The sequence below is a fragment of the Macrotis lagotis genome, chromosome 3, assembly GCF_037893015.1.
Source record: "Macrotis lagotis isolate mMagLag1 chromosome 3, bilby.v1.9.chrom.fasta, whole genome shotgun sequence".
NCBI classification, from domain to species: Eukaryota; Metazoa; Chordata; class Mammalia; order Peramelemorphia; family Peramelidae; genus Macrotis; species Macrotis lagotis.
In genome coordinates, this window is record NC_133660.1 from 138,706,423 (window position 1) to 138,733,980 (window position 27,558).

The following is a 27,558-nucleotide window of genomic DNA, read 5'->3' on the forward strand; positions in this document are numbered from 1 at the left end:
TTAATCAAGGTTTCAAGTAATCCTATAATTCTAAAACTGAATCTCTCAGATCCATTTTCCAGCTCAGTTACTTTTCTTCTATTTTCTTCTATATTTTTTCTTTTTTAAAAATTTTGATTAACAGATTCTTTGTATTTCATGAAGTCTTTAGCTTCCACAGATTCCAATCTTTTTTCCAGAGAAGAATTTTCTACATTTAGCTTTTGTATCTACTTTTCCATTTGGTCAATGCTATTTTTGAAGGAGTTACAATCCTTTTCCATTTGCCCAGTTGTCATTTTTTAGGAAATTATTTTCTTTTGGCATTTGTCCAATTGTGTTTTTAAAGGATTTATTTTCTTATTCTGCCATTTATTGCTGCATAGAGCTAATTTCCTCTTGTGTTTCTTTTGCCAATTTTTCCATTTTGAATTTAAATTCCTTTCTGATCTCTTCTATGAAGTCTTTCTGGACTGGAGACCAGTTCATATTTTCCTCTGAATCTTCATATATCATGTCTTCCTTTTCTGTAGCTAGAATCATCTCTAAGGTAACATTAAAGAGAAACTGCTTTGTGCTGACCTTTTTCATTTTGGGATTTTAGCTTTCCCTCAAGCCTTTTGTTGATGAAGGCACTTAGGTGTTGAGAACCCTAGAGGCCTTGCTTTCTGGGGTTAAGAACTTCAAGTGGTTACTCAGTGGACCATCCAGTAAAGAACATCAAAAGTTTTCTCTGGATTGTCTGTGTTTGGGTGGATGGGGGGAGGTGTGGGAGGCCCACTCCTCACACAACCTAGTCACTGGTCTAGGCCATCAGGAAACACCAGAGACTCTCTCTGGATAACCAACTGTGGGGAAGCCCTGTCACCTACATGGAACTTTGGGGAAAGGTGGGAACACCTGGGACTATTTCTGTTTTTGTACAGGAATGTCAGGGCTTGTGAGGTGGGTCTTTCAGGCTAGCTGAGCTAGTGGAATGAGTATCCTGGGAAACCCCTCTGCAGCTCAGTTTTCTACTCCCACCATTGCAGTTTTCAGGTTAGAGCCCTGCCTCATACTGCCACCTGGGTCTCTATTCTTTATCATGGATGTGGCTATGTTACCCCATGACAGACTTTGCTGAGAGATGTTAGCCCTCTGGTTCTGTCAATTCTGTGAATCCAAAATCTGTTAAGAGACTTGATTCATGTAAGTTCTGAGGGAAAGCCAGGAGAGCTTAAAACAGTTGTGTGGCTTCTCTCTGCCATCTTGGCCAAAAGTCAAGTCTCAGGGCTCATAAAAGGAGCAGCAAAGCAGATGATAATATCTCTTCTTTCATATAATTTCTATAAAATAAATCATATTATTTTCTTATGTCAAACACTTTTATAATGACCAGAACTTGCTGGTAAGAACTTTCTTTTTAGAATTATTAGTAGTTGTGTCTATAGTAGCTGTCAGAGTAGTTAATGGGTTCATTTCCACAGTCGTGGCTTCCCAGAATGATGGGGATGAGTATTCTAAAGGCTCCTGGATTCAGGGTTCTAGGGAATCTCCATTAAGCCCTGAGGGAAAGATAGTTGAAAAGTTGGAAGTGGCTGTTTGATTTACTTGGTATATACTTGCTCCTCTCTCCTCCTTATGCTGCCTTGCTAATTTAGCTAGGCCACCACATCTGTCCTGTAAATGACAGTGGATGGAATTAACTGGCTTCTTTTGTGCCTGAACTATTTCCCTAGATGATGGCCACATGTGCTTCTCAGACACCTACTTATTTTTCTACTTACAGCACTCATTTTTAACTTGTAAAATTCTATCATGCCCCCCGCCCCGGAATCTATCACTGAGACACCTCAATTTTATGTTTTAAGATATAATCAGCCTTTATATTCATACTTTATCAGTACTCGCTGCCCCTGTGACAAGATGATGGAGTCATATACTCTTCAACTTTATTTAAGGAGGAAAGATTTACCTTGATTTTTCTAGCAATGCTAATTTTGTATTTCTTCTCTATCATGTCCAAGTCTTGGACACCTGTCCATTGGACTTTCTTTTGTTTGTTGTCAGCTCCTTGAGGTTAGGACTTGTCTTTTCTTGTCCATCCATCCTTCCTTCCTTCCTTCCTTCCTTCCTTCCTTCCTTCCTTCCTTCCTTCTTTTTTTGTTTGTATCCTCAGAATTAGCCCAGTGCCTGAAACTTGGTAAATGTTTAATAAATAATTTATTCTCTATGGCACTTTGGGTGTAGACTAGTTTCATGACTAGTGTCAGAGGCATTGGGGAGAATGTGCCCTGGAATTATATAAAACTACTAAAAATCTGTGATTCTAGGATTCATTTACTTTTCCCTCAAAAACCACAAATCTGCCTGGCCATGACAGATGATTATCAACTGTTCCTCTTATTGAGATGAGGAAGATGGAATTCTTCTGAATGATTTCTTTTCTCAATTATAGTTCACAAATATAAAGCTGGGAAGGCACCCAGAAGCCCACCTAGTACAATTTCTTTACTTATAAGGAAACCGAGGTCAAAGAATACTTTATGACTTTATGACTTGATCAAAATCAGACTGGAGCTCCAGAGGTGTGCTTTGAACCCAAATCCTCTACCTCAAGATTTAGTATATTTTCATTTTTTTTCCCAGCATCATTTATTGTATGGCATCTGTTTTTGAATGTAGATATCCAAGAGGTAAATATTTCTTTTTCCTTCTCAGAAAATATTTTCTTCCAGATCAGGCTCATCTGTTTTATATTTCAGCACACTTCAATATGGCATTTGTTTTACAAAGATGTACTTAAATGTGATGATTGCTTATGTAATGCCCTCATTTTTTAAGGCAAACTATAACTCAAGAGTTAGAGATGATGCACTCTTCTTGTGTCCCACTCTAGGATTCTTTTAAGTCAGGTTCTTAGAATTTAGCATCCATAGAGAGAAATGATTTCCTTTCTCTTCCACAGTAGTTATCCCTGGTATGTATTGCTAGGAAAGGTTCCCTTAAATAAACCTAAATTCTGTCTCTTCATCAATTACACCTATTGTTTCAGTAATGTCCCATAAGGTCAAGCAAAACATGGTTAATCTTTTAATTACATTAAACTTTCAAATGTTTGAGATTAACATTCATGCTCTTCCCATGGATAGAAGGAATGAAACAAGCACTGACTATATGCCAGAGAACTGTTTTACAAATTTTCATTTAATCCCCATAACTTTATGAGATTGAGCCTTCATAAACTCCATTTTATAGTTAAGAAAATTGAGGAATGCAGAGGTTAAGCAACTTTCCCAGAATTGCAAACCTCAAAAGTGTTTGATGTTAGATCTGAACTAACATTTCTAATTTCCCACCCTGGCACTCTATCCAGGACATAACCTTGTATACTTTTCCTCTCCAGGGTGGCTGGCCGGCCATGACAGATTATAAAGGCACTCCTCTGGGTTTGTGGATAATATGCCCTTGTTCATTTGGGTTAAGATCAAGACTTTTTTGACTGGATTGGAGTTTGTAGTCTAGTAAAACACCCATAGCATTTCGATAAACTGATATCTAATGATAGCTTTCCAATTCATACTTTATGCGGTGACTTTTTTTTTTAGTGAAGAGTAAGACATCCCAATTAATTTCATTTTACTAGATTTGACTCAGGCCAAAAGTTTTTTGGAATCAGACTTTGGCATGAATCATGTTACTTAGCCTTCTCAGTTTTTTTCATCTGTGAAGCTGATTATCATGTTTTCTATAGCTTTTTCCAAATACTTGAAACCTCAGTAAGAATTATCATAGAAAAGACCTAGAGATGTATAAAACAGAGTAAATATAGATTGTTCCTCCTAGGTTTTTGAATTGAACCAGAAAGAAATGTTAAGACTTCAGGAATTGTGAAATTCAAGGGAAAGTTTTGGTTTGGTTCCAACTGGGGGACCCCTTAATCTTGTGGTTTGAGGGGAAGCTCCAATAGATAGGGACAAATTTAAGATACATGTAAGAGTGATGAATAGTTCAAAGCAGTAAATGTGGCTGGTAGGGATGGGATTGCAGTTGGAGGTTATTTTAGCAGAAGTATAACAATCTGTTTTTTTTTTTTTTTACTGGAGAGATGGAATACAGAATAAATGGGAAACTTAAAAGGATTTGAGAAGTTAAAAAGAGAGATAAATTGCCTTAAACATTTCAGAAAAGTTAGGGTTTATCACCTTTATATTAACCATGTATGGTAATATACTGGTTATGTTTTGAATGCAGTTTATTGCATGAAAATATGTTGAGAACAGGAATTTAACATAGGATTATTTTAACATATTGGCTCAATATGTATACATATTCATACATATATATGACATATGTGTGTGTATATGTGTATATATGACTATATACATACATAACCATATAATATATATATGTACAGATACATCATACAATTTAGTTTCAGGAGTCACTTTAAAATTTTTTCTGCTGTGATTATCTACAATGGTCATATTAACTGAATAATAGTCAAATTTAATCTTAATTTCATGCCATGCACCTATATTAATATAGCCATAAATTTCAAATCTTTGACTGAATAGAAAATATATTCTGATAAAAGAGAAGGAAGGCAATATGGAATAGAATTTCTTTTTTCTACAGGCATGCTGAACCTGAAGAAAGAGTAACCACACAATCCTCAAAAGGACTATGAAAAAGTCGAAGAGACATTTACATTAAAGAATAGATCGCCATCCATCCCTCAGCAAAATACAAAGTAGATAGTTTGCTAAATGCTTATTAATAGCCAGAACAGGGACAGGCTCATGGTATACATAAATTCAACAATATCTTAAAACATGTAGAAGAAATCAAATGTCTATTTCAAATTGAAAAGAGGGAGGAGATTATCTAGGAATGTTAAAACCACCCATGTATTTGGCATAAACAAAAATGCTGCTAGTCTGAAATGTATGGTTGCTTACCTCCTCTTTAAATAGCTCCTGGAAGCTATTAAGAATAAAAGATAACCAGATTTGCTCCAACTTTGTACTCAGAGAAGGGTGAGTGAGTGTATTTCTTTCTAGAAAAGTTCATTTCTTTCCAGCTGCTGTGGGATTTAGTATTACAGTGAGAAGCTGATGACTGGTCACCCAAACATTGTTAGAAGGGCAGTGGCCAGTGAGAAATGACACAAGAGTTGAATGTTTCCAGATCTCATTTTAATATATCATTATAGAAAATATGTGGAAATAAGCCATGGCAGCCAGTGAGCACCATTACGCAAAGCCATGAAAATGCATAATTCTGGGATGTGGGATATGCTTCTGCCACTGCAGCTGCTCCCATTCTCTTCTGTTTATTTGCAGTCCACAGATTCAACATTCTAAAATTAAGAGAAAAAGAAAAGACTGGATTATAAATGTTCTAAGAGTGGATTCAGATTGTAGGAATGAATATTATCATCAAAGGAGGCAGCTGCTTTTAAATGTGAGTAGGAGTTATCTAACTGGAATGAGAAGATTAATCCCAAGATAACCTGTCATTGCAGGCATCAATAGGGAAGATGCTCAAATACAACTGAAAGCATCCACTACTTCAGCCTATAGTAGTCTGACTTCAGTACAATTCTTTATAAAGTTGCATTATGAATTGCATTGTATTTTGTATAAATCAGCATATCTAGCCTAAATTATCCAATGGAAATAAACCTTTTATTTATTATGAAATTAAATGTAAACCATTGTAGGAATAGATAACTCACCAAAACAGATTAGAATTTCAATTATTCCATGATGGGAATGAGCAATAAGAACAAGCAATTTTATATTGAAATATAAGTGATATACAGTATTTCACATCATGGGATTAGATTATCTGTGCTAGCAGTTCTAGAATTGAATCCCTTTTTTAATCAATGTGAAGGGACAGGGACAATGTTTTGCCAAGTTTGCAATATGTCTGTGATGAAACTGTCCAATGATTTGAATGAAAGATAGTTCATAGCTGCAGGTATTGAGATAATAGAAAGGAGAATAATCTCACTATTTTTCTGAAGAAAAAGCAACTAGAAAAGGGTTATTTATAAAAGAGATACAAAAGATAATTTCTTCCTTATTTCAAATCACAGGATTATTAATGTAGAAAAATTATAAAAGAAAAAGTAATCTATAAATGCATTTTTATGTTGCTTTGGCTAAAAAATGAGGTATGGTAAATTAGAGGAAAAATAAGTAGTTTAAAACAAAGTCTCTTTTTTTCTTTCTATACATATCAATAGTCATCAATCAAATAAAAAAAAGCTCCTTCTCCCCTCCCCACAAATCCAATAACACAAATAGAATAAGACAATTAGTGTGAAGCAATTTTGGCTTATCTCCAAGAAAATCAAATTAAGAGAACATAAACAATTTTAAAATATAATATAGAGGAAAATTACAATTAATTTCTCCTGATTCTCAACTAATTTATTTTTCTATATTATTTCCATCATTCTTATATGCTGTATTATAGAGGTGGAATATGGGTAAATTTCATCTTTACCTGATATATTTGATGCTGCTTAACATAGGTGACAAATTGCTAGTTAAGACTAGTTAGCAATCCAATATTATTTTAGTAGTTTTTTCCACTAATATGCTTTGTTTTTATATCATTTAGATTTTCCCCCACATCCCTCTAAACAAAACCAAAAATGTAATCAAAGTAATACAGTGTTGTACAACTGTGAACTCCACCTCAAGAAGAAAAGGATTTCTTGTCATCTGACATAATTTTAAAATAACAACTTGGAACACTAAAGGCATGAATTTTAAGAGTATTAAAAATAATTCCACACAAGTAATGGATGAAAAAATCAAATGCAGTTTAGAACTACATGCACCTTAATGGTATTCATGAAAGCATATCTAAAAATACATTATGGGATATATTTGTTTTGGTACTTTATTAAATGCTTGTGTATTAAAATATAGACTATTTCATTTCTGATTTAAATGTATGAAGTAGAAACAAAATGAATGAAAGAATGAACTTTTAATTCCTAATTGGGTTTATCCATTGATATAATGGTTTGTTAAGTTAAATTTAAAAAACACAATGTATATTCCTCTCACAGTTCTTGGATGAGCTATTCAGAGTTGCATAAAGCTTTTGGAAGATTATTTTTGCATTCTTTCAGTATCCAAAATGAAACTAATTGGAAAGTAAGAATTAGTACTCTTTTCTAAATGTTTAAAATCTCTCCAATTCATAAAAACAACTTAAGATGTCAAACTCTAAATAATTCAGCAGAGCTGATAAACCTGACTGGCTCATACTACATTAGAATAACCTTATCAGTTTGCTAAGCAGTTTTAACCTGACCATTTTCACGAGAGTCTCCAATATAGGGTTTCCATGAAGAAATAGCAAATTCAAATTCATTTGCATTATTCTTTCTACAAATCAACACTTCTGAGTTTTTTAAATTCACTTTGTATGAAATGGGAGAAACAGCTAAATGGCAATTATTATGAAAAATCATTTGACACTTTTACTGGATTTTTGACCTCAGAATGAGTCCAAGTAGCTTAAATATCAGTCAGCAGTGAAACAATGAGAACTTTTTCATTGTAGGAATTCCTTCCACTAAAGTTGAAGTCATCTACATCTCATATAGTCTTATAGTTGACTCATAGCATTACACAGAACCTCTGCAATGTGATGTTGGGGAAAAAATTCAATGCCAATAACAACAACAATAAGCACAAAAACTAATATGATGTGATTCTGCATTATTTATGACATAATGTCCAGAATAAAGGATATACAAAGTCAAATTGCATCTGTAACTCTGTGTTTAAATCTAAGCACCATGTTTTAAGAAAGACATAGATAGAAAAAGATAAATTGTGATCATACTAGCATTGTAATGGAACTAGAGAACATGCCCTATGAAGATCAGACTAAATATCTAGAGGGAGACATTAAACTTGGAAAACAAAAGACTTAGTGATTATGATACTTGTCTTTAAGGGTCTAAAGACCTGGAATATGAAAGAAAAATTAGCTTTGCTCCTTTTGTCCCTAGAGAGTAGAACTAGGAGCACTGGTGGAAAGTAAAGAAGGTTATATTTAGACTTGAGATAAGAAGATTTCTAATTATGCAACTATACAACAAGAGACTATGCTGTTTCAACAGGTAGCATATATTCTCTCATAACAAAAGCTTCAAATAAAGACCAGGTAGCTATTTTTGAGTATACTAGATAGGACATTCTTAATCAGTTGTACTGGATATGGATATCCTTTCAACTTTTTCTGATATTCACTGAACTTCATTTCTACAAAAAATATTCTTATAAACACTTCCATAAACTATAGCAATTCAGAATATTCAAATGAATAAGGACCTCAAAAGAAATAATACTCCTTTATGGGAATAAAGTATCACCTCATAAGTATATAAAAACCTTTTCTTGCACTCATCATCTTGAAACCTTCCTGAAACATATTTTGAGAACTAAACAATTTTGGTTTATTTGTTATTTTCTTCAATGATACCTTGAGTAAACAAATTTAGACGTGCTTACATCACACCTATGTCTTCAGAAATTATTTCAACATGCTGATGCTCAATAAAGAATGATTTATTTTCACTAGGTATCAAACATAACAACAACAGAAGACACATAAATATTATGGAAAAATAAGCATAAACAAATCAGTCAAGTCTCCCCCCCCACTTCATTCAAATTAATTTAGATTGTAGCAACCAAGATTTATAAATAATTTGTTTTTATTTAATGTTAGTGAAAACAAAAACTTAAAGTCTATCTGTACCTGGTCAGTAAATATCTTTAAAGATTTGGATTGTTCTCCTATGCTTTTCATTTGGGATAGCAAATGTAGCCTGACATAGATTTCATATTGGTTCGATGCAAATTTCATTCAAGGGTACCCTATGTGAAAACTCTCTTCTATTGAAGATAATAATTCTTGATGTCATAGCCTCAAGCAAAAGGAAAGTTCACACGACTTGCCTGTGTCACCAAACTTGCATAATGATGTTTAAGTCTAAAGAATTGATTGACCCATACAAAGACTAAATAGCTTCATAAGAAATGTGAGATTTAAAATGGTATCACATTTCAGAGTCCTTTTATTACAACTCCTTTATATTTTAGACTTAAAGAAACTAGAAATCAAAGAAGTTATGTGACTTGCTCATCTCATACAGGAAGTATCAGAGTTGGATTTGAACTTGTCTTCTAAATCTAGAACTGGTATTAATTATACTTCGATGTATGCTAAGGAAAAAATGCAGTCAGCTAAAGTTTCAGGCAGAAATGAAAGATTTCATGTAAAAGATGAACTCTGATCAAGAGAAAATTTTAGGGCCAGACCAGAAAGGTTTATTTCAGTATTGTGTAGTATATACATATATGTATGCATATTTTTGTACATAACTAGATCTCCATTTAATTTTTATATCAACATTTTGAGTTGAAAGTTATTATTCCTAATTTGAGATTCAGAAGATTCAGTGATTTGTCAAGGGTCACATAGCTAGCAAACATCAGAGACAGTATCTGAAAAGATCTTCTTGACTTTCAGTTCAATATTCTAAAAACAATGGAACAATATCTTCAAGTAATACTAGTCTCTGATTCCAAATCATTTTTGTTTGTAGTTGGGATGTTAAGTATAAGTGAGAAACTTAGTCAAGATTGTACAAGAGATATAAAGAACAGAATTTTTAAAGCTAGAACCTTGTCCAATGTGGGGAAAAGCAATGTGCAACTTCAAGAAGAATGTAGTGTTAGGAGTGCTGTTCTATTTGCACAGAAGATCATAAGAACCAGAAATAGCAAAGAAAATGCACTCCCAGAGAATACTCAAGTAGAATGTGTGGAAAGCATTCTGCCTTAGGGGGAAAAATTTTCCTTTTAAGAAATCCTGATAGAAGTTTACCCTCTGTTAGAAAAGAAGACAATTCCATAGAATATAAACAGTATATATTTAAATGTGAGCTTGATCAAAATGGACAAGGTGAGTAAATGTTTACATAATGTGTGCCTAATCTTTATTTTGCCCACAAAGATACTTGAATGACAAGTCTTAAATAAAGGGAAAAATGTTATTAAGTAATTTAGTCAGTCTCAGTATAAAGATTTGTGTTCAAATTCCCTTCATGAACTTGCGGCTGTGTGATTATTAGAAATAATTTCTCAATGTTAGGGCAACTATTGAAAATTATAAATTGTGGATGAGAGGGTATTTAACATTGGAAAAGAAAATGTTCTAATTTCAAGTTTCATTTACCACTAAAATCATAGTTCCAGAACTTCCTAAAAAGTTATTTGGACTATATCCAATTTCATTAAATGAGAATTTAGATAATTTCTGCAAAATTTTTAAGGCACTCTCTACTAATGCAATGAAAAATTGTAATTTTCACATTCAAGTTGATACAATACTTTCAATAGTACTTTTTCCTTCAAGAATTTTAGTTATTTTCATATACACCTTATTTTATCCACTTGATTTTTGATGTATAATATGAAGGATCAAAGATCTGGTAAGAGGAGACATCTCAGGGATCATCTAATCTAGTTCTTGCTGACAAAGTTGTTTGGCTAAAGGTTTCAAGGATTTGAGGAAACATGAAACTTAAAAAGATCAACTCTGACCCAGAAGAATATAGGGGCAAAATAAATTTATTTATAAATTACTGTGGATATTAAAGGAACAAGGAAATTGTGTAGGAACATGGGCTATGTTTCATAGGGAAATTGTTTCTATGAAAGTAGAAAAACTAAGATAGAAATTAATGACAGTTATGAAGAATAGCAACCAGGCTGATAACAGCAGTCTCCAGCAGGGCAACCCGGCTGAAACCCCAGCAGGTGATAAGACCAGGGTTATATTGGGTACATGCTGGAAAAAGGATAAGAGAAGAGTTAGGGTGATGTTAGGGAGGGATTAAGGAATGAATTTGTCACATAGACTGTGCATGTCTTGAGGGGTCAATTTAGAATATTCAAGTGGTGTCTGTAAGGCAGACAGTGGGATGGGAGTAAGAGCAACAGCTCAAAGTGTTAATGCTTTCAGACTAGGGCAAGGATTTGCTTAATCTTTGATAAGGGTAAGGTATGTCACTGAAGTCCATTGACCCTCATCACAACCCTTAGTTTAAGCCATTGATTTAATGCCAGAAGGGTCCATTAAGGAATCTAAAACAAACTTCTCATTTTACAAATGAGGAAACTCACAGGAAGGAAAGTGAAGTAACTTGTCCAACTTCATCTATGTCACACAGGTTGTGAGCATAAGAATTGGGATTTGAATTCAGTTTTTTTTCTGACTAGACCTTATTCTCTTTCCATCGTAGCTTATACTTGATTCTTTTAACTTATTCGAAGGATTTACTACAAGTTCTTGAATCATCAACAGTATGCTAATGTCAGAGGAAGAAATGAAACTTCATGTCATTTGTTTTCTTATCTGAGTTCAGCTGTCTTTCTCAATAGTATTTTTAATCAAAAAGTATATTAGTAATTTTTAATAGCATGAAAAAATAGGATGTTAAAGAATATGGAGGCAGAATGAAAGAAGATCCAAATTAATAGCACAGCAGGAAAAAAAAATGAATGTTCACAATGTGATTTCAATGTGGCTCTTGAAGAAGCAAAAATAATCATCTCTACCATTTTTCCCCAGACCCTTTTCCAAGGGAGAATTTAACTCTGGCCAGAAAGAGAAGCAGAAGATTGGGGTGAGAGCCCACTTTTTAGTGCTTCCCTGGAGAAAGATGGTATTACTTGGTTTTCAAATAAATTTTTGAATTAAAAAATATGTATTAAGTACTTGCTATGTGCAAAGCACTGTGCTAAACTACAGATGCAATTAGAAAAATAAAACAGATATTGTTCTAAAGAAGCTCACATTCTAATAAAGGGATGTTACAGTTGCAAGTACATGGGAATGGCCTAGTCTTCTTTGGGAAAAGCAGCAAGTGAGATAACAATCCATAGTTTTTATTGTTTTAAAAAAAGAAAAAAAAAAGGAAAGAAGGGAAGAAAGGAAGAAAGCAATAAACTGATTTTCTACTTAAGATTGGTGCTCATTTTCTTTAAGGATAATAGTAATTTAACTGCTGGATACTTGAGCTCAGTTCTGCCTATGAGGAATCATTATTTAGACTCGGGAAAGCAAGGGTGAAAATAAAACAAAAATTTATCAAAAAGGTTACAAGACAAAGGAAGGGCTAGGGAGAGAGAGAGCTAGAAAGAGAGATAAAAGAATAGTGAAACAACATTGGCTGGGCTACAGGTTGGTAGAGAAAGCAGGGTCCAACCCAAGTTTTTATGACTTGCCTCTCATTCAGAGGGCAAAAGGTGAACTTACTGAACCAGGAATTACATAGAGGGTAAAGCTTAAGGAGATCAGCATATAAATTTTACATTAAGTAATGAATCAATGGTACATCAAGAATGGGGATCTCCACCCAATTTGAGCAGCCTTTAAGATTACAAATTCCTTTTCTGTTACAATCATAATTCTCTATTTCTAGTCAATTTACATCTCAAGAGTAGGTTTTAGTCAATTTACATCTTCAACCAATTTTCTTTGTTACATTCACAATTCTCTTCACCTTTCCACTGCATCAGTAATGGAAACAAGATAGAATTTTATGATTGAATAATGAGAAATTTTACATTTTCCATTTAGAGTAGGTAAAAGGTCATTCAACTTAAGATGTATTCAAGATAGAGTTCCAAACAGAACCAGACACAATTGAAATTTTGAATTTGTCATTCATTTGCACATAGATGAATTTTCCATTATTTCTACAAGAAAGTACATATCTGCTGTTTGCCATAGGAAGATGAAAATCAAAAGGAAATATATATATATATATATATATCATATGTGTACATTTATGCATATCTATACTTTTTCTGTTCATTTTTTTGATTGTTTTGCTGTACAATAGTTAAATAATGTTTATACATATATTCACCACCAATTAAATCTTTCTTCTCAATGCTAAGAGAATCATAATTTTATTCTTAAGTATAAGAAAAGCATGCCATCTCTAATTCATTAAAGAATGTTTTTGGTAATGAAAGAATCTAATAAATAAATATAATTTTAGAGACATTGATGCGAATGAAAATGTAGATCATGCACAGGATAGTTGGAAAGTGTGACCAAACTGCAAAACATTATAAATAAGGAAATTTTGAAGGAGTGTTCTCAAGGTCATCTTTAATGAAAAGGTAAAGTGAAAAAGTAGATGGATTTTCTTGGTTAGAATAAGGGCCAACCGATGAAAAATCTATAATTTATACAAAGAATTGATGAAAGAAAGAAAGAATATTTAATTGATTGACTGTCCATGATTAAATTAAAAGAGTATATGGATAAGAATAATTAAGATTAAATCCTTATGGTAAGGTTGCAATCTACATCTTTGGAGATACATCTACAAGGTCAAAGAGAATAGATCAATTTGTGTATTTTAAATGGGACTATGGACCATTATCTTCCATTCCTTGATTAAAAAATCATTGGAAAATGGTTAATTCATGAAAGGACTGATAATAATAATGATATTTTACATTCATCTGAGGTATCTTTAAAAACAATGTCACTGATTTTATTTTTTTTGTTTGTTCTTTTTTTGACCTTCAAAATATTTTTTTATTATTTATTTAGTTTTTTAAGAAAGATTTTATTTATTTTGGGTTTTACAATTTTTCCCCCATTCTTGCTTCCTTTCCCCCCAACCCCCACAGAAGGCATTCTTTTAGTCATTACATTGGTTCCATATTATAAATTGATCTCAGTTGAATGTGATGAATGTGACTGATTTTAAAAAAAGAGTACTTGGTAAAGTAAGAAAATTTCAGTGATTTTTCCCAAGGACACATAGGGAGGCAAGAGATAAGATGGAAATTAAACCCTAAGATTTGGTACCATCCATAATCTATTTTGTCATTATTTAGAATTTCTAATATATTTTCTCTAGAAATCTTGATTACCTCTTCTAGATAGGAAGAAAAAAATGTGAGCATGTATAATGATATTTTTAATAAAAGGAAATTTTTAATGATAGTATTATTTTTCCTGGAAAACTAAACATTTCCCAGTATTGATCATGATGTCATCTTGCTTTACCTGCCAATTAAATTACATGAAAAGTTAATTATTTTTCAGACCCGAAGATAGACAGATTTCTCCTTTTACCCTGGATCAGTCACAAAGTTCTGTCAATTCTTTCTTCACAATATCCTTTAAATCAATCCCTCCCTCTTCTATCCCATGTGCTAGCACAATACCCTGTTAACAACTTGCAAGTGCCACACATCTGAGAAGGGATGCAATTCTTATGAACTTTTTAAGCCCTAGTCAATAGAGCACAGGATAATTTAAAACACCCTATTTAAGCATAAGATTTTGTTCATTCAGCAGACAAATATACTTAATTATGAACTCTGGGGCACATACATTTATTGAAAACATTCAAGTGGTTAAAGGATTCAAATGGATTTGTGCTGCCAGGAATATAGATTCTTCCTTCAATAATAACCCATCCTAAGCAAATCTTGTTTGTATTTGCAAATTATATATACATATATATATATATATATATATATATTTATACACACACACACACACACACACACACACACACACACACACACACATCACACATTTGCCAAGCATTAGAATGGGTATATGTTCTGTGTAGAAGCAAAAACACTTAATAGTAAGGAATATCTAATTTTTTTAATCACCAGTGTCTGGCACAAAATAGGCATTTAGCAATTAAAAATTAAATGAAATAACTAACCTATCGGAATACATACTGGCTTACTATCAAAAGGCAAGATAATTGGTGATCAATTCTTTAACTACAGTAACACCTGAAACACATCAAAATTGACTTCTTGCAATTAAAAATAGAATTCTTGTTAACAAACTTTAAGAAAAAGTATAGGAATTATTCATAAAAGAATAGTAGAATGGGGGAGGGAGAGAGAGAGAGAGAGAGAGAGAGAGAGAGAGAGAGAGAGAATGAATCCCACCAGAAAGAAAATTGACTCAATGCCTCCAGTCACAAGACTTCTAATCAGTTACTCCTAAGAGGCAATATAATATCATTTTTATACAATTATAAACCCTACCTTTTGGAAGAAGTAAATCTGTTTTAAATCAAGGGATGACTGGTAAATCCAAGCAGAAAGCTAACCTCACAATCCAGTTAACCTGATCTTTGTGAGCCAGTGAGTAACTGGACACCAGTTTAAAAATTACAATACTGCCAAGGATGTTTTAAAGAGATAAATTTCTAAAAACATTTTTTTAACCTCTTCATACATGAACCATTGTAGTTGTCTGACTGGCATTCCAACACCTCAGATTCTTTAATTCCTTCAGTTTTCTTGGGCCATAGCATTGCAGAGAAAAGCTAAGTCATTCATAGTTGTTCATCTTACAAAATTTGTACATAGTACATTTGCTTTAGCATCTGCTCACATAAGTTGTTTTTTGTTACTGAGAGTATCCTGTTCATCTTTTAACAGAATAACATTTCATCTTAATACCATAATTGTTTCAGCCATTGCCTGACTGATGGGCATCCCTTCAATTTCTTGTCAACTTGCCACCAGAAAAGAGGAGCTATATTTATAGCATATTTTATATATAAATATAATGTAAATGTTATATGTATGATATGTAAATATAGATAGATAGATAGATAGATAGATAGATAGATAGATAGATAGAATAATATTCTTATACATATAGGTCCTTTTCCTTCCTGTTTTCCATCTCTTCTGAAAACAGACCTGTATTAGCATGACTAGGACAAAGGGTAGTCATGGTTTTATGGTTATTTGGGCATATTGACTTTATCAGTCTAAAGGAATCCATTTATCAATAAGTTCAATGTTCTAGTTTCATATGTATCTAAATTATCTTTTCATTTTTGAGGATCAGAGACTTTTCTTGCCCTCGGTTTTCTTTTTAGTTAAAGGAGGTGTAATCAGTTATCTCTGTTCTTCCTTTTCATTATAAAAATTCTACAGTCACTACTGCTAAATGTGACTTTTTCAGGAAGCATAATTTCAAAGTTAATGGATGGATAAACAAAATTCAGTTCTACTATTAGCAGTGTAGTTAGAGATTTGGGAAAATTTGAGAGTTGCTGGCTTGTTTAGCAGTTCAGTGACATGTGGGGCCAAAAAGGTTACAACTGAGTAACATTGTAAGGCTGCTGTGTGGCATTTTGGGTAGCATTAACAAAGAGATTTGGTAGCATTAACAAAGGACAAAGGAGGATTGTTGTAGGTTCTAGTAGCTATTATTCAGCAAACTTGCCTTTGTGTCTTCAGAATAAGAGTAGAGTCAAGTGAACTTTTGGGTCATGCATTTTTTTTAGGTTTCCAGAAAACATACCTTAGTGAAATATGTATTTTGATGAACATTCACCTTTGACATGTTGTGTCTCATCTCTAATAGAGAATCCCCTCAGGAAAAAAAAAAAACAGTTAGGAGAGACACTAGAATTTTCAGAATGTTCCTTACTCAGGCTTTTGGTATTTTGTGACAGAACTTGCTACTGTTCTTATATAACAATGGGTTAATATTTCAATAAGAACTAAAGCTATGATGAGAAGGTCAGTTTCAACTGCTTTTCCAAACCAACTCTCCAACACATCAGGCTAGTTTTTGAGATCCCAGACATAATATCCTCCAAAAAATTTTAAAATGAAAGTAATCTGTGTCTAGACCATAGGTCAGTAATATTATCTTACACATGTGATCTTTTATTTCAATTTGAAATCAGAAATGTCAAATATGACAAGAAATATCTTCTCTTGATGAATATTGAGATAAAGGAATATGACTTTTTGTACTTGGATGCTTTTAGAGAATTGTTGCCTCCTGGAAATTTCACACGACTGGAGTATTCGGTCAGAGCTTATCGATATTTTTCACAGTTAACTTAGTGCTAATATGGAAATTAACTGGAAATGTAACCAATAACAAAGATTTTTTTAAAAGGAGTGTTGACACAACTCCCATTTTCTTTCAGTTATATTTATAATGTTTAGTGAAATATAAAACCTGTACAGACAAGTAACAACATCTTACTTTCATTCTTTTTTTCCCCTATGCAACCAACTATTTGATACTCTGCTTGTCAGTCTGATATGAACTGTAGTTGAGAATATTCTGCAGTATCATTTTGAATTCTGGAAATCATAGATTTAGAGACTGTATAGAAGAAACTTAAAATTCATTTAGTCTAACCCCATCATTCCACAAAAAGGAAGTTTAATTCTAGAGAGGATAAATCACTTAATAACTTGGGGAAGTCACTCAGGTAGGGTATCAAAAGCTGGAATTTGATTCCAAGTCCTTTGATTTCAAAACCAGCATTTCATGCAGCACTTCCTATGGGTAGAGTAGTAAACAATAAAGTCATTACTAGTAGATGTCTATATAGGTTTGTATAAACAAACCATGATCCATAAACAGAAAGGCAGGTCATTGAAAATGAAGGACCAGAGGCATTAAGTGATATAAGAAATAGAGGCAAGTTAAAAAACAATGATGATGATGATGATGATGATGATGTTATGAATTAGAATTATGGGATTTTTGGAATATATTGGGTATAAGCAACAAGAAGTCAAGCTGAAGTGACAATTCTTTCAATTGGACATATCATTTGAATTTTAATTGAACGTCTAATGTCTTGCCCAACTATGTCTACTCAGTTGTTGCTTCAGCCTCAGTAACCATTTTCATTTTTCTCAATGGAAAAAACAATTTCTAATCTGTTGCAACCATAGCAAAATAATCATTGAAATAGCAAAATAGAATTTCTGGAATACATTAAGGATTTCATTTTATATGTGTTACACTAAAATGATTCAGTGATAAGTCACATAATGTTATCATGTCAGACTTCGGGATTAAAAAAATCAGCCTTTGCATGTAGTCTACTGGGGAAGTCTAATGTCACATGAGGATAGGTCTAGAGCTAGAAGAGAACTTGCAAGTTATCCATTCCAATGCCCTTATGAAAGAAATGAAAATGAAATAAAAACTGATATCAACAAGGAAATTCAGTGATCAGCCCAAGTTAATGGAGGCAATAAACAGTAGTAAGCATCAGAGAGTTGAGATTTGGATTTAGATTCTCTGACTCTAAGTAAGTACTTAGCCCACTGTACCATGTTTTCATAGATAAATAGTTGGAAAGACAGACAGATAGACAGACAGACAGAAAGACAGACAGACAGTCATAAAGACAGACTGAGAGACAGATGGATAGATATGTGCCTATATGTATAAGCATATAGATAGATAGATAGATAGATAGATAGATAGATAGATAGATAGATAGATAGATGATAGATAGATAGATAAGAGAGGGACAGGGAGAGATAGAAAGTCAGAGAGCTAGAGATACCGAGAGAGAGAGAGAGGGAGAGAGAGAGAGAGAGAGAGAGAGAGAGAGAGAGAGAGACATATGCACAGAGATAGAGAAACAGAGAGTCAGAGACAGGCAGAAACAGATTGTGACTGAGACATAGACAGACAGAGTGAGTCAGGGACAAAAACAGAGAGACAGAGACAAAAAGAGGTAGGGAAGGAGGTAAGGTGCAGGCAGTTAGGTTAAATAAGGAAGACATCTAGTGTTCAAATCTTGCATCCAGTAATAACTAGATTTAGAATCCTGTGCAATTCATTTAATCCCGTTTAACTCAATGACTCATCAAAGTGATCTGGAAAAGAAAGTAAAAACTCACTTTAACATCTTTGCTAAGAAAATTCTTTTTTTTCTTTTTTTTTTTTTAGGTTTTTGCAAGGCAAATGGGTTTAAGTGGCTTGCCCAAGGCCACACAGCTAGGTAATTATTAAGTGTCTGAGACCAGATTTGAACCCAGGTACTCCTAACTCCAGGGTCTGTGCTTTATCCACTACACCACCTAGCTGCCCCTAAGAAAATTCTTAAATAGGGTCACAAAGATTATATATGATTGAAGCAACTGAAGTAAACATGCATACAAGTATATATAAATATGTACACATTTGTAGGTAATAAAAGCAAAGTATATTCAAGAGTTAGAGAGTAGTAGAGATTTAGTGCATCCAGAAAATATTCATCAATGTAGTTCCAGTGGAAAGTTTTTACATTTTAACATACAATATAATCATTATTTCAAGTGAAACTTTAAAGTAGGTTTCATTTTTTTAAATTTGTAAAATTTCTGAAACAAAGAATTTGGAAGAAATTTTAACATGTAGCTTTTTTAATAAAAATAATTGTCCATAGTCATAAAAAGCTTCTTTTTGGCTTGCATATGAGAAAAATTCATATGCTGAATACAACATGGCATTGACCAAAATGCTTAATTGAATCTCTATTTAAGAGTCTCTAGTTCATATGTCATTCAAATAGAGTTACAATTAAGATTTCAACTAGCCAAGTTAGGGCCCTGGGCAAATAGACTTAGAAAATTACTCTGAAATCAACTTTCAAATTCTCAATGTCAAAAGATTCCAAGAAGTAATTAAGACAAATCCAGTTAAGGGAGATGGGAAATGTGATTATCTGATTAACTCAGAGCTAGGTACTACAACCAAAATGTTATTTTTTTGCTTATTATTCAAGTTAATTAGAAGATAAACCTGTTTTTTTTGTTTTATTTCTAAAAGATTGCTTGTTACATTTTTTGTAACCTCAAAATTTCAGAGTATGCCCATTTTAGTCATTTGATTTTCTGAAACTCTTGTATTATTTCATGATTTTTTCCAAATTTTCTGTGATTACACAAATTATTCAATCTTAAAATGCATTGTGCTATAACATATGCATCAATTCAAAATTAACCAGCATTATTAAAGTGCCAAAGAGGAAAACAATATCAAACAAGTACCTGATTCTAATTTTACATTGGGAAAAAAATGACCACAATTTAAATAGTTATTTCCCTATTGCTGGTCTTTTAGGTTGTTATAATTATTTTTTATGAAATTACATAAAGGGCATTATGAAAATTTTTGAAAACAGTTTCTTCAATCTGTTTAATTTTATGGTCTCAATCATGTTAAAATGGGACTATTTTTATTTCAATTAATTCATAGAGTGTCATTGGTTCACAATATTTTAGAACTAGAAGAAGCCTAAGAAATCATTTCCTTTAGTTCTTGTTTTATAGTTAGGTGAAGAACTAGAAAGATAAAATGACTTGTCCATAGTAAATGGTAAAACCAGGGCTGTAACTTTAATCCTGACTATTTAAAGCTTTTAACTCTAAAATTAAAGAAAATTCTCCTAAAGGAATAATAAATCATGATCCATAGGAGTCAATTCTCTGTTTTATGCCTAAACCCAGAGGTATTTAAAATCATATGAAATGAACAAGACTTATAAATTGTCAAGGAGGGTGATGATGCATTGCTAAAAATATCTAGAAATGGTTTAGTTTTGGTTAGATACATTGTTTTATTTTGTTTTTAAATTATATATATATATATATATATATATATATGTATAATATTTTTTTAGTTTTTTGCAAGGCAATGGGGCTAAGTGGCTTGCCCAAGGTCACACGGCTAGGTAATTATTAAGTGTCTCAGGCCTGATTTGAACTCAGATACTCCCGCCTCCGGGGCCGGTGCTCTATCCACTGCGCCACCTAGCCGCCCCATTTATATTTTGAATGTAGTATCTGATAATGTATTTCTAAATTGTTACATAAAAACCTTATAAAATTTAAAACTAAAATTATAGAAGCAGATGATATTGCTATTTGATGATAATCTTAGGAATATGATTTGCACTGAATCACTAATTTTTAATAATGTTAAATGTTTCAAAAATGATTAGTACATTTCTCTACTGTTTTATTCAATTATTCTTTGATCATTATACCAGAAGCTTCAGTAATTAGTCCATCAAAGTAGTGTCAGGCAATGAAGAGAGTGTTAGAGTTGAAGTTAGGGAAAATCTTGATTCAAATCCACCTCTGACATTTACTGATTGTGTGACTTAATGTCTTCAGAAAGAGGGAAAGAGAAAATTTGGAATTCAAGTTTTTAAAAATAAATATTAAAATTGTTTTCTCATGTAATTAGAAAAATTGATTGCCACCTAAAAGAAAAAATAAAAATACCTGTTTTTATTTCCTCTGAGAGATTAATATGATTCATCTTGAGGCTAATATTAATATGTATGGTTCACATGCTGTCTTTCTCACTTATTGACTATATGACTAAGAACAAATAAGAACACCACTCAGAGCTCCAAGCAAATCATCAAAAATATATAGATCATAAAAAGATCGAAGATCTCTGTCAGGAGAGGGACGTTCCATACTTGGAGTTACTCAAACTGATAAAGTCCTAGGGTTTATTTCCAAAGTAGTATATAACTCTCAGGGCTATCTTAATTCTTTAATCTAATTATGTAAGGTGCATATGTAACATGCTTTCTAAAACTTAAATTTCTATTAAATGTATCAGTTATTGCGATTAGTTTATATACTGCAAATATCATGACCTATCATGCATAAATCTTCAGACTGTCTACCTGTGGCCATTTATATATCAGTGGAATTGTTTCAGAAATCTTGCATGACCATAGTCTCATGGCTTAGTAAGGTAGGCTTTATTGATTACTGAAAATTATATACTTGATCTATTTAGAATGATCCAAAGCATTTTTGAATTAAAAAATCTTCATATATTTCTGTATGTTCTAAGAAGCAATGTGCTATATTTTGATGGTGTGCTGGATTCAAAGTCAGACAGATCTAAATTCCCCTTTTAAGACATTTTAGGTTGTTTGAGCAAATCACTTGGATTGTCACTGAAATTAGGCAACTCTTTAAGCATATATATATATATATATATGTGTGTGTGTGTGTGTGTGTGTGTGTGTGTGTGTGTGTGTGTGTATATATTTGAAGATAGGAGGAGAATATTTATGTCATTACTATTAATGCTATTACTATTTTTATGCTTTCATAACAATTATGAAAAGTAGGTGCTATTATCTCTGTTTTATAGATGAAGAAACCTATGAGAAAAGAAGTTCTGTGAATTACCCAAACTTACATAGCTAATATGTATCTGATTTGAAATTGTTTTCAAATTATTTTTAAATTTTATATATTCATCCTTATGCATATGTAGATATTTAAGTTTTAAAGTTTCTTTCCATCCTCCCTTCCCATTCCCCTCCCCTCATCTATGAACAATCAGGTTAACATTGTATTACATATTTTTGGTGAACATGTTTGCAGATTAGTCATTTTTGGTATGAGAAATTAGGATTAAGGAAAAAGAGATATATAAAATATAATTTTTATTAAGTGTTCAGCAGATTCTGAAGGGTTGGGGTTTTTTTTTGTTTGTTTATTTTTCTTCCTCTGGATGAGGAAAACATTGTCCATAACTGGTCTAATTTGATGGTCCTAGCTTTCTAAACTGCTGAGAAGAGCTACTTCCATCAAGGTTGATCATCTCATAATGTTATGTTTCTGTGTACATTGTTGCTTGCTTCTTTTCCCTTCCCTCAGCGTCAGATCCTGTAACTCATTTCACACTTCTTTAGAGTCTGACTATTTGTGGTTTCTTATAGACAATAATTTCTCATAATATGCATGTACCATAACTTGTTTAGTCATTCCCCAATTGATGGGCATCCCCTCACTTTCTAATTCTTTACCAATACAAAAAGAGCTGCAAAGAATATTTTGAAACATGAAGAACTTTTCCCATTTTTATAATTTCTTCTGGATATAGTCCTAGAATTGGAATTGCTAGGTCAAAGGGAATGAACATTTTTATTGCTCTTTGGGCATAATTCCATGCTGCTCTCCAGAATGGTTGGATCTATTCACAACTCCACCTGCAATGCATCAATGTCCCCAACCTCCCACATCTCCAACATTTATCATTTTCCCTTTTTCTCATCTTCACCAATCTCATAGGTGTGAGGTGATGCTTCATTGTTTTAATTTGCATTTCCCTAATCAAAAATGATTTGGAGCATTTTCCATATGATTATATATTTTTAATTTAAAAACAGTCTATTCATAGCCTTTGATCATCTATCAATTGGGGAATGACTTGTAACCTCTATAATTTTGCTGAAATTCTCTACATAATTTAGAAATGAGACCTTTATCAGAACTCCTAATTGTGAAGATTGTTTCCCAGCATTCTACTTTCCTTCTAAATTCTGGCAGCACTGATTTTATTAGTACATATCTTTTCAATGTAATATAATCAAAATCATTCATTTTGCAGTTTATAATATACTCTAATTCCTTTTTGGTCATGAATGTGTCCACTTTCCTTAGATCTGATAAAGTGTTTATTGCTCTATTAATTTATCTATAGTGTCACCCTTTATATCTAAATCCTGCACCCATTTTGATCTCATTTTGGTATAGAGTGTGAGTTGTGGATCTATGCCTAATTTTTGTGACACTATTTTCCACTTTTCCCAACAATATCAGTGAATTCTTAAATGAGAAGCTGATATTTTTGGATTTGTCAAATAATTTTAGTAGATTGTTGTGGTCAGTTATTGTGGTTTCTTTTGAACTTAGCCTAATTCACCGATCCATTACTTTATTTTCTAACCAATACTAGGGAGTTTTAATGAATGCTGCTTTCTAATATATTTTTCGATCTAGTAGAGCTAGGCCACTTCGCTTTACATTTTGTCATAAGTTCCCTTACTATTCTTGATATTTTGTTGCTTCAGATGAATTTTGTTGCTATTTTTTCTAGCTCAGTAAAATAGTTACTTGGAATTTTGATTGGTATGGCACTGAATAAGTAATTTAATTTGTGTAGAACTATCATTATAATAGTTCAACCAGCTCTTTTTTACATAAGTTTCCTCATAGATAAAATAGAGATCTAATTATTTAGATCTGCCTTTATTTGGGTAAGACTGATTTCTGTGGATTTATTTTATATCTCACTATTTTGTTGAATTTTTTAATTATTTCAAGAAGATTTTTATAAAATTTTATTGGGTTCTCTGGGTATACCATCAGATTATATGCAAAGGGTGAAAGCTTTGCTTCCTCATTGCCAATTCTGATTCCTTCAATTTTATTTTCTTTTTATTGGTTCAGCTAGTATTTCTAATGACATATCAAATAGTAATGATGATAATGGACATCATTGTTTCACCCCTGATTTAACTGGAAATGCTCGGCATTCATTCTTATCACAATAAGATTTAATTGTTCATTTAACATTTGGTAGAATTCACTTGTAAATCCAACTGGACCTGGAGAAATTTTTAGGGAGTTTTTTTGATGGTTTCTTCAATTTTTTTTCTAAAATAAGACTATTTAAGTATTATGTTATAAGTATTATATTATTTATTATGCTTTTACCATTTTTTCATCATCTCTTCAGGGTATAGACCCAGTAGTGGTATTGTTGAATTAAAGGGTATGTTCATTTTTTTTGCCCTTTGGGTATAGTTCCAAATTTCTCTCCAGAAAGGTTAGATCAGTTCACAGCTCTACCAACAGTGTAATAGTGTCTGAGATTTCCCACATCCCTTCCAACAATGATCATTATCCTTTCTGGTCATATTGGACAGTCTCAGGTGTGAGGTGGTACCTCAGAGAAGATTTAATTTGCATTTCTCTAATAATTAGAGATTTAGAGCAATTTTTCATATAGCTTTGGATTGCTTTGATCTCCTCATCTGTAAATTACCTTTGCATATCCTTTGACCATTTGTTAATTGGGGAATGGATTTTTTTTCTAAAAATATGACTCAGTTCTCTGTATATTTTAGAAATGAGTTCTTTGTCAGAATCATTAGTTGTAAAGATTGTTTCCCAATTTACTACATTTCTTTCGATCTTGGTTACAGTGGTTTTATCTGTGCAAAAGCTTTTTAATTTAATGTAATTGAAATCATCTAGTTTGGTTTTGGTGATGTTCTCCATCTCTTCCTTAGTCATAAACGACTCCCCTTTCCATAGATCTGACAGGTAAACTAGTCCTTGGTCTTCTAATTTGCTTATAGTATTGTTTTTCATTTCTAAATCCCGTAACCATTTGGATCTTATCTTCATAAAGGGTGTGAGGTGTTGGTCTAATCTCAGTTTCTTCCATACTAACTTCCAATTTTCTGAGCAGTTTTTATAAAAGAGAGTGTTTTTATCCCAATAGCTGGACTCATTGGGTTTATTAAACAGCATAATACTATCATCATTTGCTGCTGTTACTCCTAGTCTATTCCACTGGTCCAGCACTCTATTTCTTAGCCAATACCAAACAGTTTTGATGACTGAAGCTTTATAATATAATTTTACATCAGATAGAGCTAAACCACATCCTTCTCCAATTTTTTTCATTAAATTCTTGGAAATTCTTGACTTTTTATTTCTCTATATGAATTTACTTACAACTTTTTCCTAACACATAAAAGTAATTTTTTGGAATTTTGATTGTTAGGGAACTAAGCAGGAAGTTTTGGTAGAATTGTCATTTTTATTATATTGCCTCTACATATCCATGATATGTAGCTGATATTGATATTGATATTATTTAAATCTAATTTAATTTGTGTGAGAAGTGTTTTGTAATTATAATTATGAATTATAATTTTTTTCAAAAAGTTTCTGAGTCTTTCTTGGAAAATAGACTCTTATATTGTCTGAGGTTACTTTGAGTGGGATTTCTCTTCCTAGCTCTGCCTGCTCTATCTTGCTAGACATATATATATAGAGAGAGAGAAAATTGAGGATTTATGAAGTTCTATTTTATAACCTGCAACTTTCCTATAGTTGCTAATTGCTTCCAGTAGTTTTTTTGATGATTTCTTAGGATTCTCTAGGTAGACCATCATGTCAACTGCAAAGAGTGAGAGTTTTGTCTCTTTCTTCCCAATTCTAATTACTTCAATTTCTTTTTCTTCTCTAATTGATGAAGCTAACATTTCTAATAGGATATTGAATAGTAGTGATGATAGTGAGCACCCTTGTTTCACCCCTGATATTATTGGTAATGCTTCTAGCCTCTCCCCATTGAATATAATGCTTATTGATGATTTCAGATAGATAACTGTTAATTGTTCTAAGGAACAGTCCATTTATTACTACACTCTCTAGCGTTTTTAGTAGGAATGGGTGCTATATTTTCTCAAAAGTTTTTTCAGCATCTATTGATATGATCATATATTTTCCGATAGGTTTTTTGTTGATATAATTGTGTATAATAGTAGTTTGCCTAATATTGAACCAACCCTGCATTCCTGGGATAAATCTTACTTGATCATAATGTATTATCCCAGTGATAACTTGTTTTAATCATTTTGCTAAGATTTTATTTAAGATTTTTGCATCTATATTCATTAGGGAGATAGATATATAATTTTCTTTCTCTGTTTTAACTCTTCTTGGTTTAGTTATCAGCACCATATTGATTTCATAGAGACAGTTAGGCAGAGTTCCATTTTTCCCTATTTTTCAGAAGAGTTTATATAGAATTGGATCCAATTGTTCCTTAAATGTTTGGTAGAATTTACTTGTGAATCCATCAGGTGCTGGAGAATTTTTTCTTAGGGAGTTCAATGATGACTTCTTGAATTTCTTATTCTGAGATAGGGTTGTATAGGTATTTAATCTCCTCTTCATTTAAGCTGGTCAAATTATATTTTCATAAATATTCATCCATTTCACTTAGATTATCAAATTTATTGGCATAGAGTTGAGCAAAATAATTTTGAATTATTACTTTAATTTCCTCCTCATTGGTGGTGAGTTCACCTTTTTCATTTATGATACTAGCAATTGGATTTTCTTCTTTCCCTTTTAAATCAAATTGACAAGAGATTTATCAATTTTATTGTTTTTTTGTAAAACCAACTTTTGGTTTTATTTATTAATTTAATAAGTTTCTTCCATTTAATTAATTTCTCCTTTAATTTTTATAATTTTTAATTTGGTATTAATTGGGGGGTTTTAATTTGTTCTTTCTCTAATTTTTATTTGCATATTTATTTCATTGATCTCCTCTTTCTCTAATTTGTTCATTTAAGCATTAAAGATATAATACATCCCTTGGAAGCCACTTTGAGTGACTCCATAGGTTTTGGTATGTTGTTTCATTATCTAGGATGACATGATTAATTCTTTCTATAATTTGGTTTTTGGTCCACTCATTTTTAAAATGAGCTTATTCAGTTTCAGATTGGTTCTGGGTCTCTGTCTCCTTGGCCCAATATTACATATAACTTTTATTGAATTGTGATCTGAGAAAGATGTATTCATTATTTCTGCATTTCCGCAGTTGATCATTAGTTTTTTATGTCCTAGTACATGACCAATTTTTGTTTAAGTTCCATTTACTGCAGAGAAAAAGATATATTCCTTTCTGTCCCCATTCAATTTCCTCCATAAGTCTACCATATCTAGGTTTTCTAATAATCCATTTACCTCCTTAACTTCTTTCTTGTTTATTTTATGATTCAATTTATCTAGATCTGAGAGCAGGAGTTTGAGGTCTCCCACTAGTAGAGTTTTGGGGTCTATGTGTTCCTTTAGTTCTTTCAGCTTCTCCTTT